At 38.5% G+C, this 9095-nt stretch overlaps 1 pseudogene; it reads right to left on the reverse strand.

Moving 5' to 3' along the window:
* Positions 1–378: 378 nt before the first annotated feature.
* Positions 379–497, reverse strand: LOC146061331 (5S ribosomal RNA; annotated as a pseudogene).
* Positions 498–9095: the final 8598 nt, after the last annotated feature.

A 9095-nucleotide genomic window follows, 5' to 3' on the forward strand; every position in this document is an offset into this window, starting at 1 on the left:
TATATATTATGCCCACATGATTTAATACATTGCATGGCTAATTCGAAGTGACAACATAAATCAAAACTGGTGTTACCATTGAGATATTATTAAGGACTGTATATCGATATAAATAAAGTGAACAGCTTAGTGCTCTGTGGTAATTGACCCAAAACAATGTTATTATTGATTTACATAATAGTGTTGCTTATGATATATGCCTGAAAGGCAAGAGAGTGCTAAAGTGCTAAGTGCTAGAGGTTACTTAAAACCTTGATACTAATTAGGTAAATTATTTAGTTAATTAGTGTGTGTCAGAATGGAAAGTGCTAAAGTGCTAAGTGCTAAAAATTGCTTGAACCTTAATACTACTCCGGTATATATCATGCTTCTTATTGGGTACTACAGCACCAGGTTTTCCCAAGAGGTCTCCCATCTTGGTAGTTGCCTGGCCCAACACTGCTTAGCTTCCAAGATCGGACGAGATTGGGCATAACAAGTGTGGTTTGACTGTAGGAAAATACAGCGACACCTGGAGATTTTTAGTACTTTATTGGGTTCGTACAATATGCTGCATAATTTAAGCGTGAATAATGAAATACACAAAGACAAGAGAAAGGGTAGTGAAAGACTGATCAAAAGAGAAATAGTGTTTCATATTTACGAAATATAATGTTAGTTTACCCGGGTGGGATAAAAAGGAATAAAGAATTAGATTCGACCTTATAAAAATGGCGCAATCTTGTAATTGTCGTTGAAGCCCAGGGGATGTAGAGTGTTTAATTCAAAAATCCAGTACATTTCCCGCTGGGACAGTTTGTTCGCCAGATCGCCACCTCTTGGTCCTAATTTGACCCATTCGATAGCTTTAAAAGTCAATCCCTCGGGGTTGGCATTATGGTGATTCTGGAAATGTTTGTATATGGCATGGCTGTCGACTTTGTTCTTTATGTTCCGACTGTGTTCCTGTATTCTGTGTTGTTGTGGTTGGTGAATTTCTTTCTGATAGGGTGGACGAATCTGCAGATGTTACATTTTCCACACTTGTAGGATCCTGTGCATTTTTGACTAGGGTGAGTTTGGGTATTTTCTGATGTCAGTAGACTCGGTGCAAGAATTTCTTTCAGATTCTTGGATTTTCTAAAGATTATTTCTGGGTTGGATGGTAGAAGCTCCTTCAATATGGGGTCCATGAGTAGCAGATTCCAGTGTTTCTTTAGGCTCTGTTTGATTGTTAGTTCATGTTGGTTGTACGTGGTGATGAAGGCTATTTGTTCTTTTTTCTCTCTTTTTGTGTTGTACTCAAGCAGATTTTCTCTTCTGATGTTGTTTACTTTAATCCTTGCGTTTTGGAGGATATGAGTGGGGTATTCCTTTTCTTCAAATCTTTTGTTGTATAGCTCCAGTTGGATTTCGCATTCACTATCTTTACTGCAGTTTCTTTTGATGCGGTTAAACTGTGAGTATGGAATATTTTCTTTCCACTTGCGCAAGTGATTACTTTTGAAGTGAAGATAACTGTTTGTGTCAACTTGTTTTATGTAATTCTTTGTGTTCACTTCTCCTGTCAGTACCAGATCCAGGAACTCAATGTCTGGCTTACTGATTTTGGATGTGAACCTCAAGTTCATTTGATTGTCTTAGTAGTTTCGAAAGAGAAAAGAGTTGCACTGAGGATGCACACCAGAGAAAAGAGGATCTTTTGCAAGGGAGAAAAAAGAGTCCTTACATTTTAAAACTTATACTTTTATTGATATTTCTTAAAAAGAAGAAAGAGCATACCTGTGTAGATTTTTTAGCATATAGAATCTCACTAGGTGATCTTCTTCTGTGCCTTGTGAAAATTTTTTAAGAGGTTAAGACTTTTACATACATACATATAACATACAATGTGTTTGTGCCAAATGCACAGGAAAAGATAGGGGTGTATATAGGGATTAAAATGGATTTCCCTTTGGCTGGCTACTTAATGATGCTGTGATTTTGATTCAAGTCCTCATGGGAAGGAAGGTTTGTGTCATTCAATCACCGACTGGTTTGGTTATTATTGGTGATTTGTGGTGGATTATTTCCCACGTATAAATATGTTGGTTTTTATCTGGCAGATGTTTATTACAGGGCTACGTGTATTCTTTTGTTTTTATTTTAGATACACATTGAGTGTATCCGCCTCTCAAATTTCCTCGTGATTCGAGTACTCGGGATAATTCCTCCAGATAGTTGTTTTCAAACTAATTCTCTGGTTCCCTCAGTGTTTGTTGCCACTTGGTGGCTAATTTCGAATAATACACGTAAATAAGCCTGTTTCAGGTTTACCCTAGATCTCCGCTGTGTCTCTCTCCCAATTTATTAGCTCTCTCTCACTGAGCCATTTATATTGGGGGGGCGGAGGGGGCTGATAAGTTTATTTCACAGCTTTGTGTTGATACACTGGTTTTCTGATCTTTTAATAATAATGAGACTGCTTATCCCAGCAATTCGGCTCTCTCTCACTGAGCTCGTATATTTTGCTTTGTGTATTTCAGGGTTTATTTGAGTAGTAATTATTTGTGTGTTGACAGTTTCAGATTTTGTTTAAATAACCAGATTTGTGGTTTTAATTCCACTTATTTTATCCAGTATAGTATTATTATCTGGTTTTCTGGTATTCTGTGAATCTGCTGTCACAGTAGTTCCGCTCTCTCTCACTGAGCTGACACAAATGTTTCAGGATTATTTCTAGTGTATTCGCAGTCTCACATTTATACTTAAATTGTGGTTCAAATTCCACTATTTCTATTCAGTGTGTTAACGCTGTTCAATATATTCTGCTTTTATTAGTGTAATCAGGAGAGTATTTAGAGCAGTGAAATATTTTATATCTGGTTTCAGCAGTTTCTAGGTGAAAGCATCAAGTATTTGGGATAATTCCTCCAGGTAGTTATTCACAAACTAGTTTTCTGGTTCCCTCTGAGTGCTTTCTTTCAGTAACTATTGCCATCTAGTGGCTATTTTTAAATAGTACATATGGATATATTTATTTCCAATTCTCCTAGACTTCTGCTATATCTCTCTCTCAGTTTTTAGCTCTCTCTCACTGAGCTATTTTTACTGGGGGAGCAGATAGGTTAATTTCACAGCTTTATATTATTTATACTGTTTTACTGGTATTTTGTGAGGCTGCTTATCTCAGCAAATCGGCTCTTTCTCACTGAGCTCATGTATTTTGCTGGGTGTACCTGGGAGTTGGTTCAGGTAATAATTATTTGCATATTCACTGATTGCAGTTCTATTTTATTTCAATCACTAGATTGTGGTTTTAATTCCACTTTCTCTTCCCAGTATAGTGTTACTATCTCGGCGTCTCTAATATACTTGTTTTCTGATGTTGCATGGGTCTGCTGTTTTTAGTGAATCAGCCCTCTCTCATTGAGCTGTCACAAGTTATTAGTATATTTCACAATTATTTCTAATTTTTTAGCAGTCTCAACTTAATATTTATATTGTGGTTTAAATTCCACTTATTCTATCCAGTGTATCAGTGTTTTCCAATATATTCTGCTTATATCAGCGTAATCATGGAAAATATTAAAGGGTAGTAATATATTTTGTCTGGTTTCAGCTGTTTCTAGGTACTGATTTTGCTCAGATAACTGTTGAATTTCCTTTCACAGACTTGTATCTATTCTTAATTCTATCATTACATCATTATTTATACATTTTCATTGATATTGCAACAAAAGTAGCCAGTTTGGGGAGGCTGACACGTGTTTCACAGGCTTAGCTTCATCAGAGCCATAAGCCGAGTGTCTCCTGAGGCTGATACTTATTGATAACTGTCAGCCAATCATTTGGCTGTTTGTTGTCACCTGTTATTGGTGGTCCAATGGGATTATTTCCTATTTGCCCTAAGTGCGGATGCTATTTCCGCCCTTTCTATGACAAGCCGCCCATGTGATCGGCGTCTGACGTCATTGCGCCGGTCACATGGTATTTTTCGGCCAATCGCGGTTGCTGTTAGCCGCAACCCGGAAGTTCGGTGTTTATGCTCTCGCCCCGGACTCTGAATAATGTATGGGTTGGTAGATTCAGTTTCTAATACATCTCCTTTTCTTTTAGGTTTCCGTTTATGTAATTCTGCTGGCGACCTGGCGTTCATTGTTCTATTTATCCCTATCTTGGGGACTTTTTGTGTTTTGGGAGTCTTATCTTATTCCGTTTTGTGCTATGCTTTTAGACCTCTGCGGGGTTTACCAGCCCCGGACTCTGTATTTCATGCTTGTGTTATCATGAGTCTAGTAGGTCCGCCCCGGACTCTGTATATCCTGGGTAGTTACGTTTTTTTAAACCATTTTCTTGATTTAATATATTATTTATACATGTTCCACTATTATCATCATTCTAGGGAGATTCACTTATAGATATTTATTTTAGCAGAGTTGTTGGAAGTTATGCAATAAATTATTTATAGCATGTTATGAAGTTTCACACAGTATATGTTAATTCATAAGATGCTGGTAGCAATACATTTTGCTCAAAGGGACCCATTGTTGTTATATTTATGTTTTTAGGACCATTTCTGACAGTGCATATTATTTATGTCTGATAGTGTGACATTTGTTAGTAGGGTATATTCCGATATTAAAATTATGAAAAATGGATTATCGGTAAAGTTGCAATTTATTCAGGTGAAAATTAAATAAAATAAGTGACAATGTGACATTGATGAATTATATTACTCCTATCTTGGAGAAGTGAATAAAGAATATAACAATGGATTGGGTTGTATTTGTGAGGATTAATAGGATAAGTGAGAATTGTGAAGTGAAAAATCAAAACAAAACTTGATACAGTGAAGAAAAATTATATAAACCATGCTGGGGGGGACGAAGGACAGGGGGAAAAGACAGTAAATGACCAAAGTGGTCCCTGAGTGAAGGGTGAGGTGAGATGTAAGAGATTGACATGTTTACTTCTACTGGGTGAATAATGGTGTTCTTATTGATGGAGAATCAATCCCCAAAATGTAAGTGCACTTGTGTACCATATTTCATTATTGTGAATATTATTTTGTGTATTTGTTGTTTTTTTATTTTTTATAAGTGTTTTTAATTTTTTATTTTTTTATTTTTTGTTTTATTTTTTAGGGTCAGAGTCTGGTCTTCGTCTTGAAGCACCATCTCATCTCCATTTCAAGTTCTTGTGGTAAGTATTAAATTTATGTACTGATTATTAAATTTGTTTTCCATTGACATGTATATTCCTGTTCAGAGAGTTATTTGAAGTCTGTTGGATATTGGTTCTTTTGGTCCACTGTCATATTTATTTTGAAATTTATGCCTTGTATCTAGAGAGTCTTGAAGGTCCCCTCCATTTTGGGTATTTGAGATTCAAAAGTATGACATATAGCTGTTGTTTTCGTTTAATCCTTTCGGGGTTCAATATACTTCAATATACTTTAAAAATTCTTTAAAAAGTTCTTCATCAGCTTCCCATATAATTAAAATATCATCAATATACCTCTTGTAAAACCTGACGTTGTCTTTAAAAGCATGGTCTGAGTGTATAAAACGTTTCTCCCAACTTCCCATAAAAAGATTTGCAAAACTCGGGGCAAAGATTGTGCCCATTGCTGTGCCACATTTTTGGAGATAAAATTGGTCCAGAAATTTAAAATAATTGTGACTTAAGATAAAACTCATGATATCACAAATAAAAGTCTTGTGTTGTGGGGTGAGTGTTACATCATCTTCCATGAATTCTTTGCATGCTTCTACCCCCTGCTGGTGCTCTATGCAGGTGTACAGCGACTGGACATCAATCGTGGCCCAATAAAAAGAGTCTTTCCATTTAAAATCTTTTAAAAGATTCAAAACCGTGGTGGTGTCTTTTAAATAGTTTGGCAGATTCGTTACATATTTGCGTAAAAAGATGCCACATATTCTGATAAATTTGAGGTCAGGGAATCGATTCCTGCCACTATGGGTCGTCCTGGTGGATTTTGCAAAGACTTATGTATCTTGGGTAAAAAGTAAAATATAGGGGTGATGGGATTATACCTCATTAAAAACTGATATTCTTCCTTGGTGTTTATTTGATCCCGCAATCCTTGGAGGAGTAGTAGTCTTAAATCTTTTATGAATTCCTCCTTAGGATCTTTGTTCAGGGCTACATAGGAAATTTCGTCACCCAACAGTCTGTTAGCCTCACATACGTATGCATCACGGTCCATAATCACCAAACCTCCCCCTTTATCCGCTTGTTTTAGGATTATTTCTGGATTGTCTTTCAAATTTTTTAGAGCTTCCCTTTCTGCGTTAGACAAATTTTTATGTGCAATTGGTTCCAATTCTTTCTCACACAGATCTTTTTTTACTAGGTCATAGAAGATCCCAATGTTGTTACCTTTCGATTCAATTGGATTATATTCGGAGACTGGTTTTAACCCAGATTTTGATCTACTTTCGTAGTTTTGTATAGTGGCATTCTCATGTCTTTTCAAAGTCAATTTTCTTACAAAATTATTCAGGTCGATGTAGGTCTCGAATTTATTCATGCCCTCTGTTGGGGCGAAGGATAGACCTCTATTCAGAAGGGTGGTTTCTGCTTTAGATAGTATGTGTTTGGAGAGATTGAAGATTCCTTTTGGTTGTACATCTATTGGATCGTTCTTTTTTTGGGGTCTCTCCCTCCTACCGCCCCTTTTTCCTCTTCCTCTATGAACCTTCTTTTCAGAGGGGATGCTATTTTGACGTCTTCCTTCACATTTATTCTTACGGTTTCGCGTATTCTCGTCGCTGTGTCCGTGGATAAAAAACCATCATCTCCTGTTGATTTGAGTCTTTGAAGTGGTGTGTATCGGTTGAACGTTCTCCAGTGCGGTGTTCCGGGAGAGTCGTTATTTCTGTTGTCGGAATGTTTACTTTTATTTCTTGTTGTATGGTTGGATGGCCTTTGGTAGTTTCTTTGCTGATACGGTGCGTTGATGAATCTACTCCAGTTTTTTTTATTTTTCCTTGTTCATAATCTTGCTTATCCCTTGCAAATTTCTTCTCCTTGTTTTTGATAATAAGAAGCAGCCTTTCTAATGAAAAAACCCCAACAAAATGGCCGTCGGCATTCACTCCTGAGGACACATCCACAAGAGTCATGCGAAAGAACCTCTGACAGTCCTACGACTCTCCGGCGCATGCGCACACGGCGGAGAAGGTCACAGCTCCGTCTGATCAGTGAAAAGCCGGGCATGCGCACTAGCGCTTTTCGGACGCCGGAAACGTGGCGGAAGTGCCGCGTTTCCGTACATTCTGCTTTAGATGAACTTTCCAGCCACTTAAAAATGTTGTAAATTTAGCGTTCTGCATATATGTCTTTTAATCTATCCCTGAGCATGTGTCCAGCCCCCCTTTATAGTACAGTCACAAATCTAGCCGGAGTAATTGATTAATGAACAGGAAATGACGTCGTAGCTCACACTCACAGGCACATAGGTATAAATACAGGTTTGGGCTCATTCATCTCCCAACCCTTGAAGAAGTCACACCAGACGAAACGCTACCTACCTCCTATCACCTCAAAAAAGTTTAGAACTTTTTATTAACACCTTTCTTTATACATTACCTTTTTATATACAAAAATTTTATTTATTTTTTTAATTAATTTTTTTCTTTCCTCTTTCTTATATATAAAACTCTTTTATATATATCCCCACCCCATCTCTTACCCAAACACAGTATTTTACACCTATATACCTCTGAAACCAGTTTTTATTGTGCAATATATGTCCATTGGTGTACAAATGTGTTTTTACTTTTATATTTTACTGTCATCTCATTAAATATTTTTATTATCATATTCACAATTGTGAATTTTGAACTGCCATTTTATTCTAAGTGCCATTTTAAATAAGTGCAGAGTTACATCCAGGAAGGGGTTAAACCAGGTTGCAAGAGGCTTCTGTCCCTTCTGTTTTTTTTTTTTTGTTTTTTTCTTCTTGCTTGAAGCCCAGGTGCCTGACCTGTTAAAGGGTCCACAAAGTGCAGATAGTGTGCTGCATGATCTGAGAGTGGGCCACTGAGGAAAACGTGCAACTGGAAGAAATTACAGAGGAAGCGGACAGATACAGGTGTGAGGATACCAGGAGTGTGACACAGCTGCAGGAACAGATAAGTATCAACTTTCTTATATTTTGATAAAAATTAAGTTATAGTGTATAATTGCCTTGTAATTTAACTCTCTGCTGTATACTAGGGGGTTAGTCGCAGGGAGATAGATAAAATGGGTGGGGCCCTGATTGAGAATCTCACTCAGTGCATGTTGTGCAAGATGTATGCGCACCTGGAGCAAGAGTCCCAGTGCGAATACATCTGCACGAGATGTGAGCGAACGTCCGCCCTGGAAGCCCAGGTCACTGATCTAGAGCGGACCGTTCAGCGACTGAGGGATATTTCCAATTTTGAGCAAAGCCTAAATAGAACGGTGGAGGAGTTGCAGATGGGGTCACTGGTAGAGGAGGAGGATCAGGTAGCCAGCTGGGTCACGGTTAGAAGGGGAAACAAGAGGGACAGGAGGGACAGGAACGACATCTCGGATCTATCACACCCGAACAAATTTGCCCGATTGGACGAAGTTTCGGGGGAGGATGGAGACGAAATGACGGAGCTGGAGGAGACGGCTCCCTCTAGCAACCGGAGGAGCGGTCCCTCTAGCTCAAACGGGATGACATTTAGTGAGGTACCAAGGCATATAGTGGTGGTAGGGGATTCTATCATTAGGAGAACAGACAGGGCAATCTGCTATCGGGACCGCGATCGCCGCACGGTCTGTTGCCTCCCGGGTGCTCGGGTACGGCACATCGCGGACCGAGTCTACAGATTGTTGGGAGGGGCTGGGAGCAACCCGGCGGTCTTGGTGCACATCGGCACCAACGACAAAGTCAATGGTAGGTGGGATGTCCTCAAGAAAGAGTATAGGGAATTAGGTAAGAAATTAAAGACGAGGACATCTAGGGTAATTTTCTCGGAAATATTACCAGTGCCACGCGCTAGCTCAGGGAGGCAGAGGGAGATCAGGGAGGTAAATGTGTGGCTTAAGAATTGGTGTAGGAAAGAGGGATTCGTGTTCATGGAACACTGGGCAGA

This window comes from Crinia signifera, chromosome 2 (genome assembly GCF_055691185.1).
Source record: "Crinia signifera chromosome 2, ASM5569118v1, whole genome shotgun sequence".
Taxonomy (NCBI): Eukaryota; Metazoa; Chordata; class Amphibia; order Anura; family Myobatrachidae; genus Crinia; species Crinia signifera.